Below are 20706 nucleotides of genomic sequence, written 5' to 3' on the forward strand. Positions count from 1 at the left end.
GAGCTACCTCCTGTGAGGATGGTGTGGGATCCTGAGGGGAGAGGGAGAGAGCTCTGCCTGTTTCCTGCAGCAACTCTGATGGCTAGGAGGCCAGGCAGAGGGGGTTTTCCCCTAGACAGGGCTGAAATCCAGCGAGAGCTGGAGCGTCTGGCCTGGGATTGTCAGGTACGAAAAGCAGGACATCCCTGAGCGAGCGGAAGAAGGGGAGCACAGAACGGCAGGAGCTGGGCCCTGCTCAGCAGCAGCCGCCGCCGCCACCAAAGTGAGGAGCAGGGGGCTGCTGCTGTGGAGCTGCTCCTCAGCTCTTTTTGCTGCCCTCAGTGCCTTGGGCAGCTGGGAAGTAGCAACAGCAGCTGCTGCTTTAATGGCTCCTGCTGGGGGGCCGCAGAGAAACCAGGAGGGAGGAGGAGGATTCCGCCCTCCCCACTGCAGCAGCCCAAGAGGTGACTCCACTGACAAAACCCAGGAGTTTTAATGTCCTGAGAACTGAAGACTTGCAGATTTCCCAGGACAGCTACCTCAAAAAAAAGGGAGTCCTGGGTAAACCTGGACAGGTGGCAGCCCTATTCCGGACTCATTGCAAGGCTGGCTCCCGCCCTGACTGAACTCACCTGAGGGGAAGAAATCGGGAGCACTGGCAATGCTGTAAGTGCTGGTAGGTTTGGGTCACGAGGCCCCTGATGGTAGGCTGCACTCAGTGCAGGGTGAGGAGGAGTGCTGGTGGCCCTGGTGCACTGGCTGGTGTAATGGAGCAGCAGTAAGTCGTTCAGGCAGCAGCAATGTTTCTCTTCCTTTCTGCAGTAAGCAATGCTTCCCACAGCTGCAGCTCATTGCCTCAAACCACTTGAATGTGCTCTGGCAGCAGCTAACTATCCAGTGGGGCCCTAATAGTACTGCTGTGGGGCCCAGCTGACCAGGAAATCTGCTGCTGTGACTCCCAGTTCATGATATAGCAGTTTCGCCCTTTCCTGAGGTGTAGGTAATTGCCGCACCCACTGCTGCAGGGGGCATTTCTAAAGCCAGGAAGTGAATAGGCAGCAGTGGCTACATGGAAGGCCTGTGAGTCAGCAGCAGTGTTCTGTCACCCCAGGGCAGAATTCGGAAGCCTGGCCTCTGCCCTGGCATTGCCAACTTTTATGAGCAACAGGCTAGTCACTGGGAAACTGGCCTTGGATCTTTCACTCTACAACCAGTTGAGACAAATAAATCAAAACCTGCTGTGACATGGATTACTCTTGAGCATTCGTACCATATTAATATTGCTGGTTACTGGGCATTCTGTCATTTAAATCATTGAAGACACTAACCTAAAATTCAATGGACTGCATCCCCAGCTCTCTATCAACTGGAGCCCTTGCTGCCCTGTTTTATTTTGAGAACTATCCCTTGAAAAACTTATAAAACTGTGGCTATTATCTTAGGACTCCAGTACAAGCTGTTAGATTTCAATTCTGCAGGGACTGCTGGTTGTGGCCTATAATCTTAAACATCTCAATTCCTCCCTAAATGTAGTTAAATAGCATCCTGGTACCTCTACATCCTAGAGTTACCAAGGCCCTCTGTCTGAGAAGGTTTCTCTCCCTTTATAGACAGTGTTCTCTCTGCTGAACAAAACAAATTAATCCCACTGCACCTGAAGCTTCTTAGCCTCCTATTTCCAATCATCCCTAATTTTGCATATTTGTTCTATAATGTTTCCCTTGCTTGAATCTCAGTGCACTAATAGAGAGAGAGAAATTTTTTTCCATGGTCTAGTTAACCTCTTCCATTTCTACCAATGTCATAGAAGTGTGTGTGCTTCCTTGCACATTCACACCTGCACACAGATGCGTACAATTAATGTATAATATACCAAAACTCACTGCACAACACACTTGATCTCTGACTGGAAAACCAATGGCATAAGACATAAATCTAATACATAATATGCGAACAATTCAAAAACAGAAAAAGATATGCAATTCATTTAACAAATTATTTGTTATGAATTATTTGCCCAGTTCTAGCCCAGGAGCAATTTTTGAATTCGACTCTCTTCCATAATTACTTCTCCATCAGTGCATGCATTTACCATAACCCTTAATCTACATTGCCTCACCTGTGCTGTATTCTCACCTTTTTTGTACCTGATATCCTACTGCTTATGAAAGAATACAACATATTCAATCAACAATTTTGATTAACTTTTAATAAAAACATACCTAAGAATGTGTGTAAACTAGCAGTTTGGGGAGAAATTAGATGAAGCCTAATTCCACTCCCAGTTACACTGATGCAAATTGGGAGTAACCTGCACTGAAATCAGTGGTGTTACACCAGAGTAAAATTAGGCAAGATCAGAATGTGGCCACAAGAGTTCACTTTCTTTCTCATTAGAAATGCGTTGATTGAAAACTTCAATGATAGTGACCTAGTGGCTTCTCTGGCTCAGATCAAAGTTTCACCTTTATGACACCTGGCCCTAAAGAGTCCTTGGTTTGCTCAGCTCTCATGCTCCAGGCCCAGTCAAAGTATGTTTTTGAGCAAACTTAGCTGGCAGCTCAGCTTTGTGTAATTGAAAGTAATTCTGATTTCTGCACTCTGGTGTAATTGCCTAAAAAAATGTTATTTGATGATTAAGATTCTGGAGTGAATTGTGTTCTTTGGGTTCTTGCACTGTTCCTCCATCAGGGACTTGGTTTCAGCGGTGTGCAGCTGCTGGAGTTGATTTACAGTGCTGCGGCTGTGGCTAGTCATAAATAAATCCTCTTATATAGTTGTTATGAACACCTGTTAGATCATCTGTCAGCAAAGCGCTGTTCACATTTATCATGGTGCGGTAGTTATTTTACCTCAATCCATTTCCAACTGACTCGGCCTCCATCACTGGATTACTATTACCACGCCATAATCGCTCGTTTCCACTCCATGTTACAACTTGCAGATAAAAGATTTCACTACTTGGCCAAATTTCATAAATAAAGGAGCAGTTCAGTGCAGTAAAAGTTTATTTTTGTCATCATTTGTCACCCCATTATTCTATAAATCAAATGGAATAGCAATATTGCCAGCTCAGGCGTTGCTGTCAGCCCTAGGCATGGAAATGGTCCGTTTCTTCTTTTTAGATGAGATGACATGTCTTTCAGACTTAACTGGCTTATGGCTTTGTTTCACCCATTTTATTTTATTGCCCCTTCAGAAAAATCCTTGGGGACGGAAGAGACTAAAGGAGTAAAATGGAATCAGAAAACACAGTAAAACATGCTGCTTTAGCTGTGTTATGTACTTTCCCTCCCCCACAATCATTCATTTACAAACTCAGCCACAAAACTAATGGAGCTGGATGTAAACAGTCCCTCAATGTTTTTCCTAGATTTGTACATATTTTATAGTTCAGAGCAGAATCCTGGAACTGAAGGGCTCCAGAGATGGGAAGGCTTTGAAATCCTGTTAATGTGCCTGGTTCTAAATTGACCCACTATCTCTTTAAAGTGCTTTTTTAAAAAATTTCTATAAATAACTTGCATTTTGTTCTTTGAACCTTCAAATAATGCTGTTCTGTGCACCTCTGTAGCTGTGCAAAACACCTGCAGAATATTCCCCCCCACCCCATACTCCCAAAAATGCTGTTTGTGGTTTTTTTTATAAGAACTCTTTTAACTTGAAATATGAAATGTACTACTGGGCTGTGCCTTTATTTTTGATCCCTGGTTTGTTTCAGATGCTTATAGTTGGGGGCAATTTATTAAGAAGTTGGAAGCTGGATCCCAAACTAAATTTTAAAGAAGGTAATATCCCATGGCTTAAAGAGAGAGAGAGAGAGAGAGATGGAGATGATGATGATAAAGGGATGGGGTAATAGAAAAGGGTTTATAGTTGATATTATACTTCTGAGTTGGTTCTAATTCAAGTTATATTCTTCATAGTCATTATGTAGCTCATAAATTCAATAAAGTGTTTTACTATTACTATAAAAATGACAGGAGGGGGGTTTTATGTTGTAAGTTTCGTTAGTTGCTCTTCCTGTTTTATGTTGAAGTTCTCAGGCCATTATGTCATTAAACTCTTTGGAGTCTGAAGGGCTCAGGCCCCTCCATTACTTATCTCCAGCATGGGGCATTCTGTGGGGCAAATGTTTACATCATTGCTCTATTTCAATGTCCTTTTCCTTATGAATGATTGTTCCCAGTTCTGTTTTAGTTTTGGTTTTAAGATATAAGCAGGGGTCTTTGTGCTATCCTTGCAGTGGTGGTGACGTTTTCAATCAGCTTTGGGCCCGCTGCTGATTCCCCAGACATCAGATCTCATCTCTGGAGGAGTTAGAGTCCCAGACGATTGGGCTAACCCCACCTCTGAACTGGATCCGGGTTGGCTGCAGGAGAGAAACACTGTACTATAGAAACTGATTGCCTCTGGAAAGTTTGGGGAGGGGCTGAGGGGAATGCTACCCTTTCCAAACAAGTGATCTCACTACATTCTCCCCCCCTGCAGCTTTGTTTTGGAAAAAGTCTAGAACATCTTGCGAGAGTCTTGTTCTCTATAGCCATGTGTTTGTTAGCATTTGTCCAGCCTTATTGGGAAAGTTGCTAAAAGGGAATCTGGCTTTTTTTTTTTTTTTTTTTTAAAGGCACCATGTGATTTCTGATTTTCTCAGTTGTATTTTCTATTAAGTTAGGGGGAAGGAGCAAGGAATGTCTGACCCTGGAGCCTTTGCTTTCCCCAGATGTTTGCTTTGCGCATGAATAATCCACATGGAAACAGCAACTACTAATTCCCTGGCCAAAGTGCATCAGGGCCCTAATCTAAAGCCTCCCATCCATCCAGCTATCTGGCATTTGCTATTATAGGGCACCAACAGAGAAATGAGGCTCTGGCTTTATCACTGCACCCTGGGTGACAACTTGATTTTCTGCTTTCACCGCAGGCAGCAGCAGCCCAACATGATGGGGCTGTTAATTTGTGCATTTCATGGTGTCTGTCAGGGGGCTGGGAGAAGAGGGTTTCAGGGGAAGGGAATGGAGCATGTCCCAGCCTCGGAAGCACCTGTCTGCATTGACGGCACAGAGCACTTCTTATTAGTGTGCAGGTCTCTAAATGCAGCCCCAGGATGACAGCCTGGCATTCCCAGCACCCACACAGTGTGACAGGCGCAGGCAGCCGGTCCCATTGTTTGCCCTTGATGAGCATGTCATTAATGGAAATGGAAGAAAGTGAGGGCCACATCAGTATTCAAATAGCCTCCATTCTCTCTGCCATTCATCTGCCTGGCTCAGGCGGCTGCAGATTTCCTTCTGCAGTTCCACTTACACATTTTTACAGATTTATTCCCATTGCATACAAATCCCCTCCATGCTGCTCTGGCCCCATGCACCTCCCCCTACCTCTTTCTTTCTTCGGTGCTGCTTGATCTGCCAAAAATAAAGTGGAATTTCTCCCCTTCATCCCCGCTTTGTGAATTACAAAAGTCTAATTACTAAATACTTGTTCTCTGCAGCCCAGAAAATGGAAGTTGCCATTATTTAAACTTGCCATGTGAAAAGCAGACCTCTTACCTTGTGATACTGTGGGTTACTGTTTAGTCTGTTCCAAAGTATCTATTGAAAGCCCCAGTGTGATTTGGATGACCTGTGTTCCTCTACAATAAATAGAAATGGATTCATTTTAAACAAAATATCACTTTGCAATTCTGAGTAAGGGGTCTGGGTAAGCATCCTAAGAAACATTCCCCAAAGGTCCCATGCTGCCCCTCCCACTTGGGAGGAACTCCCTGTAACCAGCCAGAAAGCTACCGCAGAATCCTCTTCCAGATCTCTCCTTAAACCTCCCCTTTGCTGTGAAGCCTACAAAAATCTTGACAATGGCTGATACCACTGCTGATCATACTGACCAATATTGTCCCATTGTTTCCTTGTCCGTGCACATCTATCTCCACCGGTTGTCTCTTATTTGGTACTTACTGTCAGCTCTTTGGGGGTAGGAGCCATCTTTTTGTTCTGTGTTTAAACAGCACCTAGCACAGTGGGGTCCTTGTCCATCACTGGGGCTCCTTGGGGCTATGGTAATACAAATAATAAAATTAGTCAATATTGTGAATGTGCCTCACAAGGCGTGTACAGCACATTGGTATGTGGGTGGATCCCAAATGTATGTTTCTGTGCTTTTGTCTGTTTCCTTAATAGTACAATTAGTACTCAGGGGGAGGATACTGACATTATCACCAGCACCTAGCCCTTACCAACAAACATGTTACATAGTCTAAATCTGAGGCTTATTACACTGGTAGGAGCTGGAAGTATTTAAGTACACCTCTACCCTGAAATAACGCGACTCGATATAACACGACTTCAGATATAACACGGTAAAGCAGGGCTCCGGGAGGTGGGGGGCGCTGTGCACTCCGGTGGATCAAAGCAAGTTCGATATAACACGGTTTCACCTCTAACACGTGTTATAGGTAACGATTTTTTGGCTCCTGAGGTGCTATATCGGTGTAGAGGTATATTAATATTAAAAATATCACTCATTCACTTCTTCTCCCTCTAAAGAAATAGTGTCTCCAAAACTCTGTTTGCTCCTGTAATCCTCCTCATCCCAGGAACTAATTGGGATTGATACGCCTCAGGGAATTCTGTGCCAAAGAATTAAAAATTCTGTGCATAATATTTTAAAATTCTGCATATTTATTTGTCAAAATAATGCAATATAATTATGCCAGCTTCAATTATTTTGGTAATTTATTTAAACTACAATACAATGGAGAATGGGAGTGGGGAGCATTGGAGGAAATCCCCAAATCCCCTTTGTCTAATAGTAATGTAGCTAGCTTTGACCCTTTATTTCTAGTTATTAATCAACAAATATATGCAGCCATATGTTCAGTATTACATCATAGGCAACTGAAGAGCAAGTGATGGCTGGGGAATCAAACTCACAATTTATATTGGCTGCTGACCATCTCCAGAAAGGTCAGTAGTAAACAGTTCACGGAGCACATTTTGACAGGAACATTTTTCAGTAGAAAAATTTAGATTAGTTCTAATCACTAAAGCACCATGAGCATTGAGATGGCCATACTGACATCTACAATACAGCCCCTTTTCACCACTCTGGCAATGTAAATGAGCCTTAAAACATTTACATCTGTTTTATGCTCCTGGGGGGCTTCACTAAGGCTATGGCTACACTGCACATTTTACAGTGGTGTGGCTATGCTGCTGCAGTCGCGTCATCGTAAGGTAAGCAGTTTAGCCACTCTTTGTCGCCAGGAGAGAGCTCTCCCGGCAACAAAATAAAACTACCCCAGGCAGTTTCCACACGTTTTAACAACTTTTTGTTGTTAAAACTTTTGCCATTAGGGTTTTTTTCACATCCCTGAGCAACAAAAGTTTTAATGACGAAAGTGCCAGTGTAGACAAAGTCTAAGAATGGGAACAATTAATTAACAACAATGGGAACAACTAAGCAGGCAGGCTGCTACATTATGCTGTGCCTGAGGGAACAGAGTCTACCTCATGTCTGCCTCCAAACACCCAGAAGCCTGGCTCCTCCAGGATAAATGCATGGCAATAGTTAGAGGGAAAGAGTCTCATTCACTCACATGCCCAGTGCCGTCCCTCCAGTGGTGATTGACATTTCCCCACGCACGCATGGCCAGGCCTTGTGGCCTGCACTGATTTACTTTTCCGCCAGCTGCTCCGGGTTGCTGGGGAAGAGCGAGTGTTCACTCTTGCAGCTTCCCTTTGCTTCCCCTCAGAAATCATTTTTCTGGGGGGAAAGCAAAGAAATCTGCAGATGACATGAATTTTGCACCTGCACAGTGGTGCAGAATCCCCTTAGGAGTAAATTGGAGGGAAGTGTCAGTTAGTATAGTCCAAAAAGACATCCTAAGACTGCACAAAGAAGCTTTTACTGTGTGAAACAATATTTTGTATAGCTATGTTTAGAGGCAGCATGGGGCAGTGAGTTAAAGCATTGGACTATAGTTTAGAAAATCTGGCTCTACGGTTTATCTGCTGTATGACCATGGGCAAGTTTTCTCATCCCTGTTTCCCCTCCCACCTATTGTCTGTCTTGTCTATTTATACTGTAAACTCTAGAACAGTATGTCTCTTTCTGTGTATTCGTACAGCACCTAGCACAATAGCGCCCTGATCTCAATTGGAGCCTTTAGGTGGTTCTATGGTACAAATAATATTCAGGAATCCAAAGAGGATCATATTGAAGTTGAATGGCCTGAGAGAAATATCCTGCAGTTAATTACACTGTTTCTAGCGATTAATAATTTTCACAAAGATTCAATAAAATGTACAAACTGCATTTTACAGAACTGCCTTCAGCTCAAGTAAAGCATTTGAATGACAGTGGAGCCCCATTTCTGAATGTTAGCAATTGAAGGCCAACAATATACTCTTGTATAATGAATATACTCCTTCCCCTAGGGCAGGGGTTCTCACAAGAATTTTTTTGGTGGTCTGAGTCGGCCACCAACTATTGCTGGTGGCCGCTCTGACAGTTTTTCCTAAAATACTCAATTAACTTTAGGTAAAACAAATAAATATTCATATATACATGTGCAAATCATTGTAATTTATTTATGTAGGGTTTTTTTTGCAGACTCAATAATAAAAATAATGTAGAGTTTTCTCTGTTCTTTACTGGACCTAAACAGAATAGAAACAAATAATGCATTTTGCATGTTCTTGTACCTTTTTGTTGTTGTGTCTTTTGCTTTTTTTGGTTGCTTATTTTTTTTAGGACTTGCTAGCTAGTAAGTCTGTGTGTGAAAAATGTGAAAAATGATATTTGTATTTTGTTAATATCACTTTCCACAGCAGCAGACTTGCTAGCTAGCATGGAGGCAGTGAAAAGTGATATTAACAAACATTCAAATATCATTTCTCACAACAGACTTACTCAACCCTGGCAAGCAAGGGGACAAATTAAGCCCTGGATGGGGAGGTGGGTAGGGAGGCAGCTCAGGGTAGGTATGATGAGGGGTTGAATCCGGGGACCAGAGCTCTGCAGCTGCACAGCCCGGTGAGTCCGGGGCCGAAGGATGCAGTAGGGGCTGGGGTGAAGTGGGGGGAGGGGGTCAGCTTGGGGCTGGCAGATACTGCTGCGTGGCTGGGGCTGGATCACGGGCCCCTGGGGTGGAGTCCAAAACCCTGCAGCTGGGAGTCAGGGCACATGGCCAAAGCCCCAGGGCCAGAGGAGGCACCGGGTTGGGGAGGGTGAGCCTGGGGTCAGGGCTCAAAGCCTGTGACCAAGGGATGGAGCCTGCAGCCACATGGCTGGAGCCTGCCACCCACCACCCCGGATATGAGGCCTAAGCCCCACCAGCTGCCTGCTCCTCCAGCATTTGTGGCTCCAGAGGGGGATAGGGCCCAACCTCTACTGGCAGCCCTGGGAGGTGCCACTGCTTTGCTCCCTCCCCCCCATGACCACCCAGGAGGCTGTGACATCACAAAAAGCTCCTGGTGGCGGCATTTGAGAAGCGTTGCCCTAGGGTGTGTATCTAGAAGTGGTAAAAGGATATTCTGTTAAATTTAAAGCTGGACTCCTATAACTGACACTGGTAGCATGAGAAACCTATCTGCAGGTCGCAGCCACAGGTAACAACTAGGCCTTAGTAGGGAGAAAAATGATTGACCTAGAAGAAAAAGATAAGAGGTTTCAAAACCCGTCCAAGGAAATCTATCACCTTAAAAATTAAGATTTTCATATCTGTGATATCAATAGAACTGTGTGTTACATGGCAACTCTCATACAAAGTCCATCCCAAAGAGAGGTAAATACCAAGGCCGGATGGGGAGAGAAATTAAGAGATCAAAAAAACAAATTCTCATCCCACCTTTTTGAGGGCCTGTGGCAAGTAGCTGCTCATCTCTGACTCAGTTCACCCCTTTTTCAAATTAAAAGTTAAATGCGGCAATAGCTGCCTATCTAACAGGGTTGTTGTGAGGAGGAATTAGGAAAGGGATCATGAGAGTCTATATCATAGTTACTTTTGAAAATGTAGCCCATAAAGTCTCTCCATAATGAAGGAAGAGTTTATGGGCTACATTTTCAAAAGTGACCGGTGATTTTAGGTGCCTCTGTTTTTGGTATCCAACTTGAGACGCCAGAAGAGGGGCCTGATTTTCAGAGGGTGCTGAGCACCAGTCCTGTGAACATCAGGCCCCTTTGAGGTGTCTTAAATTGGGCACCAAACTTGAAGCACCTAAAATCATTCGTCACTTTTGATCCTGTAGACCTCTGTGTAGGAAAAATAATCTAACTGCAAATGTTATTAGTGTATCTGATGCTTTACGTGACATAAATAGGAAATCACTAAGACACCTCAGTTATAATGAACCCAATGTATGTGAATCTCTAAACATTGCTGATCAGTTGTTTCAAACTTTGAGACTGCGCTGAGCCCTCTGGGGTATTTTTGTCACAGATAGGAAAAAGTAGAAGAAATAAAACCATGTTCTAGTCCGAAAAGTGACTCAGTAAAATGACACTGCGGGATTCCACAGTTGTGGATCAATAACTCCAAATCAAATGTGCTCAGTTTACATGTGAAAGGTATTGGGCTTTTTCCTAATGCTTAGCCCCAAAACTGACCTTGGACTCTGAGAGCCAGGTTGGGTTCTTTCCTTCTCACATATCACCAGTACACCTCTACCCCAAGAGAATGCTGTCCTTGGGAGCCCAAAAATCTTACCACGTGCTAGGTGAAACCGCGTTATATCGAACTAGCTTTGATCCGCCAGAGTGCGCAGTCCACCCGCCCACCGGAGCGCTGCTTTACCGCGTTATATAGGAATTCGTGTTATATCGGGTCACGTTATATCGGGGTAGAGGTGCATTAAAGATTTTGCCTTCTGCTACACCAGCATTCATTGCACACCTTCTGTCTTCCAGTAGTGACTTCTGTTATACCTATTCAAACATATTGCACAATTGCCTTCTGTGGGGATGAAAAGGTGTTGGTAATTTGTTTTCAGTGGGGTTGAATGGGTGTAACTGATGGCAGAATTTGGCCCTGATCCTGGAATTTAGTAATAAATTGTGTGAATGATGCCAGAAAGGGAACAAAATCCAGATCTTTCTCCCATAGCTGTCCTTGCTCTGTAATGCTAAGAGGAGAAAAAAGTAACAAAATCTATTTTTGTCACTGTGGGGACAGACTTGCCTCTGCACTCAATCAGGGATAATGTCTCATGAATAAGGTGTCACTTTTCAGTGTACTGTGCTGCCAGTTAAAAGGGCAAAGACCATGTATTCTGCCTTTTGAAGAGGGTACCACCTCGGCCTTAACTATAGTAGCGCAAGTGTCCGATCCTGTGATATAGAAGCCCTGTCATAACTATACTGAGACTATCATTGTATGAGTTGCATAGCCATATTCTCAGCCACAGAATTTAAAAGGATACTATCAGATGATAGACCAGTGTTCCCTTCAGGGTTGGACTATGTCCTCTCCTCCCTGCAAGGGAGTTCTTCTGTGGTTTCATTTCCCTCTTCATCACTAACGAAGGGACTCCAGGGTATCTGGGAGCAGAACAGGAGACCAGCTGTGCTGTGGCATCATCATCTGAAGACCCATCAAATTTCCACTCAGAAATCTCCTTGGAGCTTGGGGCTGAATTTATTCATTTGGGTTTCCTCTGCAGCAGCTACCCTAAGCCCCCTCTGTTACCAGAAGAGACTGGTGGAATTGATTTAAGGACCCCACCTCCCAAAGGATCAATACCCCTGTAGGCTCTGTCACCTATTAGCCCCAGGTCAAATGAAACTTAATTGTTTTAAAAGGTGAAAACAGGCAGGAGGATTTATTAAGGGATAAGTAACACAAGGTAGGGAAAAGGGCAATAAAGTATTAAACAGAGTAAAACAGTGTAAAACAACTCGGTGGTTTACAAGAACAGTAGGCTTGAAGCCCAGACCAACCCCTAACCAATATGGGCAAAATACCAATAAAATGTCAACATTACTCAGTCTCTAGGAGTGACAGGAGCTCAGGTAACTCGGGTTGGGAGCTTGTGTACAGCTACCAGAATCAGGAACTCGAGATGGAACAGGAGAGCCTCCTTGACGATGGATAGCCAGGTACGCACAGGTGTTCTGATGATGTTCCTCTTCCTCCATCGCACAACTGAGTATGAACACAGGTTGAACTGAACATAGGCTGCCTCCCGAGCGGACAGCACCACCTGACAAAGCATGCAATCCCTTTTATATAACCTTTCTGTCACTAGATAGAATAACTGGGAGTCAGATGAACCCTTCCTGCCTTTACTGTTATTAGGTAGATTAGGTTTAAACTTTAAGCAATCAGAAAAATAGGCCTCCAAAAAGGGCGCCAATCTTAACAGCAAGAAAGTGGGCCAAGGTGGAGGGTAAAAGATAAAACAACAACCCCCCGCCCCTCCCCCCCCGGCAAATGGCTAAGAGCCCCAACATCGCCTCCTGGTGGACCCGATTTACAAGCAACAATGTGAGGTAAATTTCACAGGGTTTTCTTGTTTCTGCCTGTTCTTGTAGATCTCTCTGGGGAACGAAGTGATCTTAGGTATATGGAGCCAGAAATAACATTCTCACCTTTGTTCCTAATACCACTGTAAATAAACCATCACTATAAGGAATATTTGAAACCTAGCTGACCTTTCACCATTTGTGCTTAGATTTTTTTGCACTTCACTCCGCTTGGACAATGAAAACAGACAAGTAACTTTTGCTTTCTGATTTCCCCTTTCATCCTGGTCTTGGACTCTGTGGTGTCACTCTTACTGTCAAACTCACCTGCCTGTCTAGTGTTTGTAGAGCACTCAGCACTGTGGGTGGTATGTAGGAGCCAGTGTTCCCTCTAATTTCCCCCCCACATGTGCGGAATGACACATCACCTTCATATTGGTGCACATAACAAAATTAATGTGGTGGGGCTGGGGCTGAGGGGTTCGGCGTGTGGGAGGGGGCTCAGGACTGGGGCAGAGGGTTGGGGTGCAGGGGTGTGAGGGCTCCAGCTGGGATTGTGGGCTCTGGGGTGGGACTGGGGATGAGGGTTGGGGTGTGGGGGTGGTGAGAATTCTGGCTGGGGGTGTGGGCTTTGGGGTGGGGCTGGGGATGAGGAATTTGGGGTTGGGAGGGAGGGATAGCTCAGTGGTTTGAGCATTGGCCTGTTAAACCCAGGGTTGTGAGTTCAATCCTTGAGGGGATCTGGGGCAAAAATCAGTACTTGGTCCTGCTAGTGAAGGCAGGGGGCTGGACTCAATGACCTTTCAAGATCCCTTCCAGTTCTAGGAGATAGGATATCTCCATTAATTTAAAACAAAAAAAAATTTAAAATATTTAATTTAAATAGGGGGTGAGGGCTGGGGGTGTGGGCTCTGGGGTGGAGCTGGGTATGAGGGGTTGGGGTGCAGGAGGGTGGTCCAGGGCTATGGCAGGAAGAGAGGACTCCCCCCAGTTCTCTCTCTCTGCAGCAGCACCTGGGCTGGGGGAGAGAGGCACCTCTCCCTGCTGTGGCAGCTCCAGGGCTGGGGCCGCGGGATAGACACCCATCCCCCGGCAGGTCCAGGGCCGAGTTGGGGCCAGGGGAGGGGTGCCTCTCCCCCAACCGCGGCAGGTCCTAGCTTCCCTGAGAACCTGCGTAGTGCTAAATATGCTGCATGGCTGTGCAGCTTACAGGGAACTTAGGTAGGAGCCCATAAGAAATTAAAGATTTTTCCATTATATTTCTCAATAAGATTCTGCTTTTTATCCCTTGGTTAGTTGCTGTCAGGTGGTAGGTCCTTTCCCTATTAAATCTACCATTCTCCCTATCATGTAGGCCTGTTAGCTCAACAGAGGAATTTTATATCAGATCAGACCAATGGTCTAGCTAGTCCAGTGTCTTGTGTCTGACATGTGCCATCACTAGATTTTTCAGCGAAGGTGTAAAACTCACATAATGGACAATTAAGCAATAGCATAACTCAGCTACTATCTCTACTGTCCCTTCCCCCTTCGACACACACATCCAAACTATTGCTTAATTCTGTCAATTCTTGCTCTAAATTGCTTCCACATTATGCTCTTTCCTCATTGTTCCTTCTGCTAAAACATGTGTTCATCTCTCATCTTAACTACTGCTACTTCGTCTTCACTGGTTTTCCTTTTCACGTGCTTCCTCCCAGTGCATGATGCAGAGTTCACATTTAAATGCCACAAGGAAATCTTTGGCTTAAAATGAAATAAAAATTTATTTTTAAAGAATCATGAAAACATTTCTACTCAAGATTGGTTTTGTAAAACAATATTTTTAACAAACCTAAATTTCCACACAGTGTCCTTTTTTTTTTTTTTTTTTACTTATTCTCCTCTAAAAGTTCACCCTTACCTTCAATATTCATAATGCGTGGAGCACGTTCATCCATCTTCTCTTCCAATTTTTTCTTCTAGAGTTTTAATAGCTGTAAGCACAGTTTTCAAGGAAGTCTCAGTTCATTGCTCAGCTTCTGAAGGCGACTCCTCTGACTGAATTGCAGAGCCCAAGGAAAAGAGAAAAGCTGCTGAGGGAAAAATGCTATCAGCAGCCTTCTTCATGGAAATGTGGCACTTCCAAGACTTGGCTGCAGAGATAGTAAGAAATAATATTGTTGCTGCTGGTGATGGTGTCTGGTTTTGTTTCCATAGCTAGGGATGTGTGTGTCTCTGTGTGTAGTTACATGATAGAAAAGCAATGACGTCATTCTGTTTTCTCTGGCCTTTGTCTTTAAATGTAAAGGAGCTCCCTACTTGATGTTTGGTCAGCTATGAGGCAGCTGCCATTTTGTCTTGTAATTCAGTTGCAGAGTGAGTCACCGTGGTGTCTCTCTGGCCCTCTTTTTGTTTTCTTTTATCTGAAATAAACGTTATCTAGACTGAAAATGCATGTTTTTGTGTGGGAAGGCAGATCAGGCAGCCGTGGCATCTTGATGATGTAGGAGCCCAGAAATGATGAAGAAAAACAGTTGGTTCTCTAAGAATGGGTTTGAAAGAATAAAAGCTTTGAAAACAGTAAAAGTTTTAGCTAAGTAGACAAAAAACAGAAGTGAAGGCCTACCCTTTCTTTTTTTAAAAGTGCAGCATAAGATACAACATGGCTCTCTGCATTCAGTACAGTCAGTTGGATTTATATCCTTTTTTGCTCTTTGGGGGTAGGATTACAAGATGCAGATCTAGCTGTGGAAAGGTTTTCCTCCATCGATACTTAGAGCAAATACGTTTAGTCCATATGTGTGTGTGGTTGCTGTACTTAAACCGGATGGGTATAGAATATGCCTTGATAGATGGTCATAGAATACTAAAGAATAATTTAAACACATCATGCTTTTGCTTTTTGCATCTTCCATGCAATGCTGCAACCCTTAGGTCGTGTATCATCCCCATTCTGTTGTTTTCCCTTACAGATGTCTGGATCTGTTTGCCGAAATGTGTACAGTTACATGTAACCAATTGCCAATGCATCAGTGGAAGCTTAGCAGTACTGTGGGGTGGAGTACATTTTTTCTGGTTATGCATGTTTCGTATTTCAGGCACTAGAATATGAAGAATGTGTATGTCCTCCACTTTTGGCCACTTTTGAATACATTTTGCTGCTCTTCTGTCATAGAAAACACCAAGCGGGCCTTGTGATGGGGTGGACTAGGTCCAGAGGCCCCCTGCTGGAGGCCTTGCAGCCCTGCCACATCTCACCCCAGAAAAGGGCAGTAGATAGCCACTCTAGGCAGCTTGGAGGATCTGTGTGGGAAGCAGTCTGTCAGGGTCTGCAGCCTAGTATAAGAAGAGCTGCAGGGACAGAGTGAGATCAGGTCTTTTCTAGAGCTGGAGGAGTGTGGATGGTGTGCCTGGCTGGCTGAGGGAGCCATGGGACCTTGAACAGAGCAGTGCTGGCAGAGGCTGGGAGAAACACGAAGACGCTCCTGGCTGGCTGCTGGGACTCAACCAGGACAAGGCCCTGTGGTAAGGGTGAAGAACGTGTTGGGGCCATGAGGAAGTGGCCCAATGAATTGTAGCAGTGATGCAGTTTATTTAAAGGGACATGGTAGACAGCTGCTATCTATAGGGTCCCTGGGCTGGGACCTGGAATAGAAGATGGGCCCAGTCCTCCCCCTCCCTGCACAAAGCCAAGGGGAAAGTGGCTTGGACTTTGATACATCCCAGAAGGGGAACTGAACTCTTTTAGTGGCCCAGCTGAAGAGCTGGGTGTGACATTCCCCTCTGGTGTTGTCTGGACTCATGATCTACTAGGTCACTCCAATCCTTGACTCTGGGAGCCAATCTTACCCTGCTCTGCTGTGAGAACCCCCACTCTTGGGCTGTTCACGCACAGCCTCTGGCATGTAAGCTGCTCCTCGGATTGTGCAACCGAATGACACTAGCCAATATCTCCGGTCCCAGACACAACCCTAGGAACCTCTGTCTTGCAGTGTCCAGTTATGCCTGCTGGATGCTGCAAGCTCATATGAGTTCATCAATTTAACAAAGAAATTGATATGTACCAGGCTTGTTATCCCAAGGGGAGTCTCTGATATGCTTCAAACCAAATGCTTCAGGTAGAATAAACAAACAGATTTATTAACCACAAAGATAAATTTTAAGTGATTATAAGTCAAAGCATAACAAATCAGATTTGGTCAAATGAAATAAAAGCAAAACGCATTCTAAGCTGATTTTAACACTTTCAATGCCCTTACAAACTTAGATGCTTCTCACCACAGGAAGGCTGGTTGCTCTTCAGCCAGGCTCTCCCCTTTGATCAGCGCTTCAGTCGCTTGGTGTAGTGTCTGTAGATGTAGGTGGAAGAGAGAGAATGAGCATGGCAAACATCTCTCCCTTTTATCATGTTCTTTCTTCCCTTTTGGCTTTACCCTCCTCCCCTTCAGAGTCAGGTGAGCATTACCTCATTGCGGTCCCAAACTGACCAAAGGAAGGGGGTGACTCACTGAGAGTGCAACAGTTCCTTTTGTTGCTGCCTAGGTCAGCGTCTTTTGTTCCTGTGAGGCTGGGCTGGGTTTGTCCCATACATGCCCTGATGAGATGTGAACTGCCTCTCTGCTCTTGGAGAATTTTTGCCTGGGTTTATTTTAAGCCATGAAGAAACATTTTCATCCTCATAACTATATACATGAAATTATAACGTATAACATTGCTGTAACAACAATTACTATAACAACTATGCTCAGTGCATCATGAGGCTTCTGAAGACACCCGACATGACAAACTTTGCACTGGATACCACACAATCATTTTGCAAGAATGAACATGGGGGTGCTGGGTGTTCCCCTGAGGCACAGAGCATCACACTGGGGCCAGAAAGGTCCAGAGAGTCCGAGTGTCCAGGAAGGGAGACCCAGGAGATGTGGCCCCACACCAGGGCCAGGACTGCTTGAAGAGAAGGATCAAATTGAGGGAGCCCAGATGGGGCTGAGACACAGTTCAGACCAGAGTACTGGGATAGGACCTGCAGGGCAGATTGAGGAGTGAGTCCAGGAATAGGGCTGCAGATAAAGGGACCTTATAGGGGGTGCTGAGATAGGCCCCCTTGTTGGACTTACGTCCACAGGCAGCGGGTACCAAACTGAACCGCTGCTGGACACCTGGACCACAGTGGCCCCGATCCTTCCCCGAGACCCCCACTGCCTCCTCCAGTCCACCCCCCCCCCCATCCCCGCTGCTTGCCGCATCCATCCTCCTCGGGATGGGGGAATGAGAAGGGACGCAGAGAGCCAGTGGCCAACGGACTGAGCAGGCTGGGCCAGGCGCTGGGGCTCGGCAGGGCCTTCAGGGGGCATTAGAAGCTGGCACTAGGGGCAGGAGAAGCTGGCTCGGTCTGGCCCGACTCTGGTGGGGGGGCCGGTGTCTCGGCCCGGCAAGCACTTGGGGGTGCTCAGGGAGGCCGGTGGCTTAGCCTGACTCTGGTGGGAGGGCATTAGGAGTGTGGGGGGGTGATGGCTCATCCTGGCATTCTGGGGGGCATCGGGTCGGGGGGAGGGGGCGGCAGTGGCTCAGCCCGATGTGGCTGGGGCAGGAGGGCCGGGGCTCCTCCGGTCATGGGGGCCCCTCAGAGTCAGGGCTTCTTCTTTTACAGGTTGGGAGGGGCATTTTGGGATTCTGGCGGGTGGGGGCCTTGGGCGGAAGGGGTGAGACCGGCGGGCTAGCCTCCCCAAAGTAGGGGTTCACTTGCCGCCCATGCTTATATCCCGGAACGGGTTTGATTTTTATCTCACATACAGACTGTGACTTGGCCGGAAGGCTGAGTCACCAAAGACCTACCACAAACTGAGAAAGAGACTTTAGGCATGCGCACTTGACTAAAGGGGGTGCTCACAAGAGGTGAGTGCACCCCATTACAGGCCTCAATTTTGTCTTGTCACTGGAATGGTCAGTACTTCAGGGTTTATCAAGGCCAGTTCAGAAAATACTGCCATCCCAGATCATAGATGCCCGACCAATGCAACTTTTGTTCACTATGTCTGTGTTGCATGTGATTTTGTGTGAGCTACTCCTTGGTTGACAGTTCTGTGGGGATAAAATCCCTTGTACGTTTTGTGAAGTTTGGATACACATTTCTGCTATTTATTCATTTTAATGATGTAATAATTATTTGTCACATGAGTGAGGAAAGACCAATCTTAATTTCTTGGCCCCAGTCATGGCATGTCAGGATTCCAGTGGCTGCTATTATACCTTCCCTATTTAAAAAATAAGTCAACAATCATATGCAAAGAAAACATATAAGCGTAATACAGCCAATTAATAATAAAACACGCAAGTTGAAAAGTCTAGGATGGAGGTTGGGGTAGCTGACCTGAACCCCCATGTAAGATGAGAGATTCATGAATGCATTTTGCTTTTGCATTTTGTTGCAATTTGCAAAATGGTTGCTTTTATTATATGCACAACACCACACTCTTTGTGCTGGACACCTTGCCTTGTATTGTGATTGCATTATTATTTCAAAATATCTGGCCTCTGTGGTGTGTTTGGCCTAGTAGTCTATCCTTCTATATGCCTTGATATTTATTTTTAATGAGATGCACTTCTGTCATTGATTACTAACACTTTAATTTGAGTTTTCACTAGCCCTGCAAATATCCAATGTTCTTTGCAAAGGCAAGTCCATTTCTTGCAATAACCTTCCTTTGACCTGGTTGAACAGTTATATCACAAATTATTCAGTCTCTAATTGGGTCATCTTTTTAACTACAAAATTCACATGACTTTGCTCTGTGACGTATATGGATTAAAGCAGCCTTTAAATTTTAGAGTAACTTTGTCTAGCAGTTTGCAATTCCCTTCACGTTCCCATTTGAATATATTATTATTATTATTATTTTATTTAACATATTGCATAGCTCCTAGAAGCCTCAGTCAGGTTGGGGTCCCATCATACTAGGCACTTTACAAACACAGGAAATAAGTCTCTACCCCAAAGAGCTGGTAGATCTCTAGTGCCTCTGGGCCTGCCACATGTAACAGCATGGAGGATTTCACCCTCTCTGTCTCTATGCTACCACTTTTTTCCAGGAAAACTTGAAAGTGCTGGCGCCAGCTTCTCGCTCTGCCAGGTTCCTTTCTAGAGAGAGGGATTCATTTGGTTGATTTCTACTGAAGATGTAGTTTACTTTTCATACCATGTAATAAATCTAAAATACACAGGACTGTTGGTAAGAGACTCATCTTTATTTCCAGCCCCCACACATCTAACATGGGGCAAGGCTTCAGCAGCTATTGTTGTTAGTAGTAATGTTTAGCGTAGTCAGTAGTTCCGCAGTCCCTTCCACGACTGAGTAATCCAGGCCAGTACTTAGGGAGAACCAGTGAGTTGAGTGTGTATTTAATTAGCATCAGAGCTGGAGAGCCCAGAGGACTACATGGCCTTGTCTATAGTGGTGGCCTCAGTAAAGAATCCCCTTTATAATAATAATTGGAAGTGAGATTTGTCCCCTCTTGCTTGCTGGACATTTATATTATTGGCCTTGCTAATTGTTTGTATGTTGGTAGGATTTCTACCCCCCACAGGTGCTGACTTTCATTTTTCCCTGTGGGTGGTGCACTTCGCTCTGTCCTGAAGCCCCACCCTTGCTCTGCCTCTTCCCGCCCTTGCTCTACCCCCTCCCTGGAGCACCTTCCACCCGCTGCCGAACAGCTGGTGAGTGCTGAGCACCCACTATTTTTTTTTTTCTGTGAGTGCTCAAGCCCTAGAGCACCCACGGAGTCAGCACCTATGCTCCCCTCTATTTCTGTTCAGATGGACAATCTGATCTCAGAAGGCCATCAAGGGTGCAGCACAGAGACAAGGAAGCAGTCCTCTCCTTGATTCAACCACCACCTAACACAATGCTTACTAGAGAAAAGCTATTCACTCACCCCTAACATCTACTCATATTGTTCAGGGCTTGTTGTGCAGCAATCTCTCATCTCTCCATTAATTACTGGTGAAAATACACATAACTAGAAAAACAGCAAATGTCCGCAGTGAATTAATTTATTTTTCATAAATAGGAAATGCCTCCTCAGTGGAAAAGCAAAAGCTTGAAGTGTCTCTTCATGTTCCAATTTTTGTTCTGAAGCTGCCTGTTTGGTTGCTCCCTCTTCCTTTCTATTTAAACCCACCACAATCAATTTATTATGACATTAAAATAATATTGTGGCTAGGGGAGGATGTACTTTTGAGAGACATTCAAGTTCCACAGCTGGAAAGGAGGGGGGGAAAAT

The sequence above is a fragment of the Trachemys scripta genome, chromosome 6 (assembly GCF_013100865.1).
Source record: "Trachemys scripta elegans isolate TJP31775 chromosome 6, CAS_Tse_1.0, whole genome shotgun sequence".
NCBI lineage: Eukaryota > Metazoa > Chordata > Testudines > Emydidae > Trachemys > Trachemys scripta.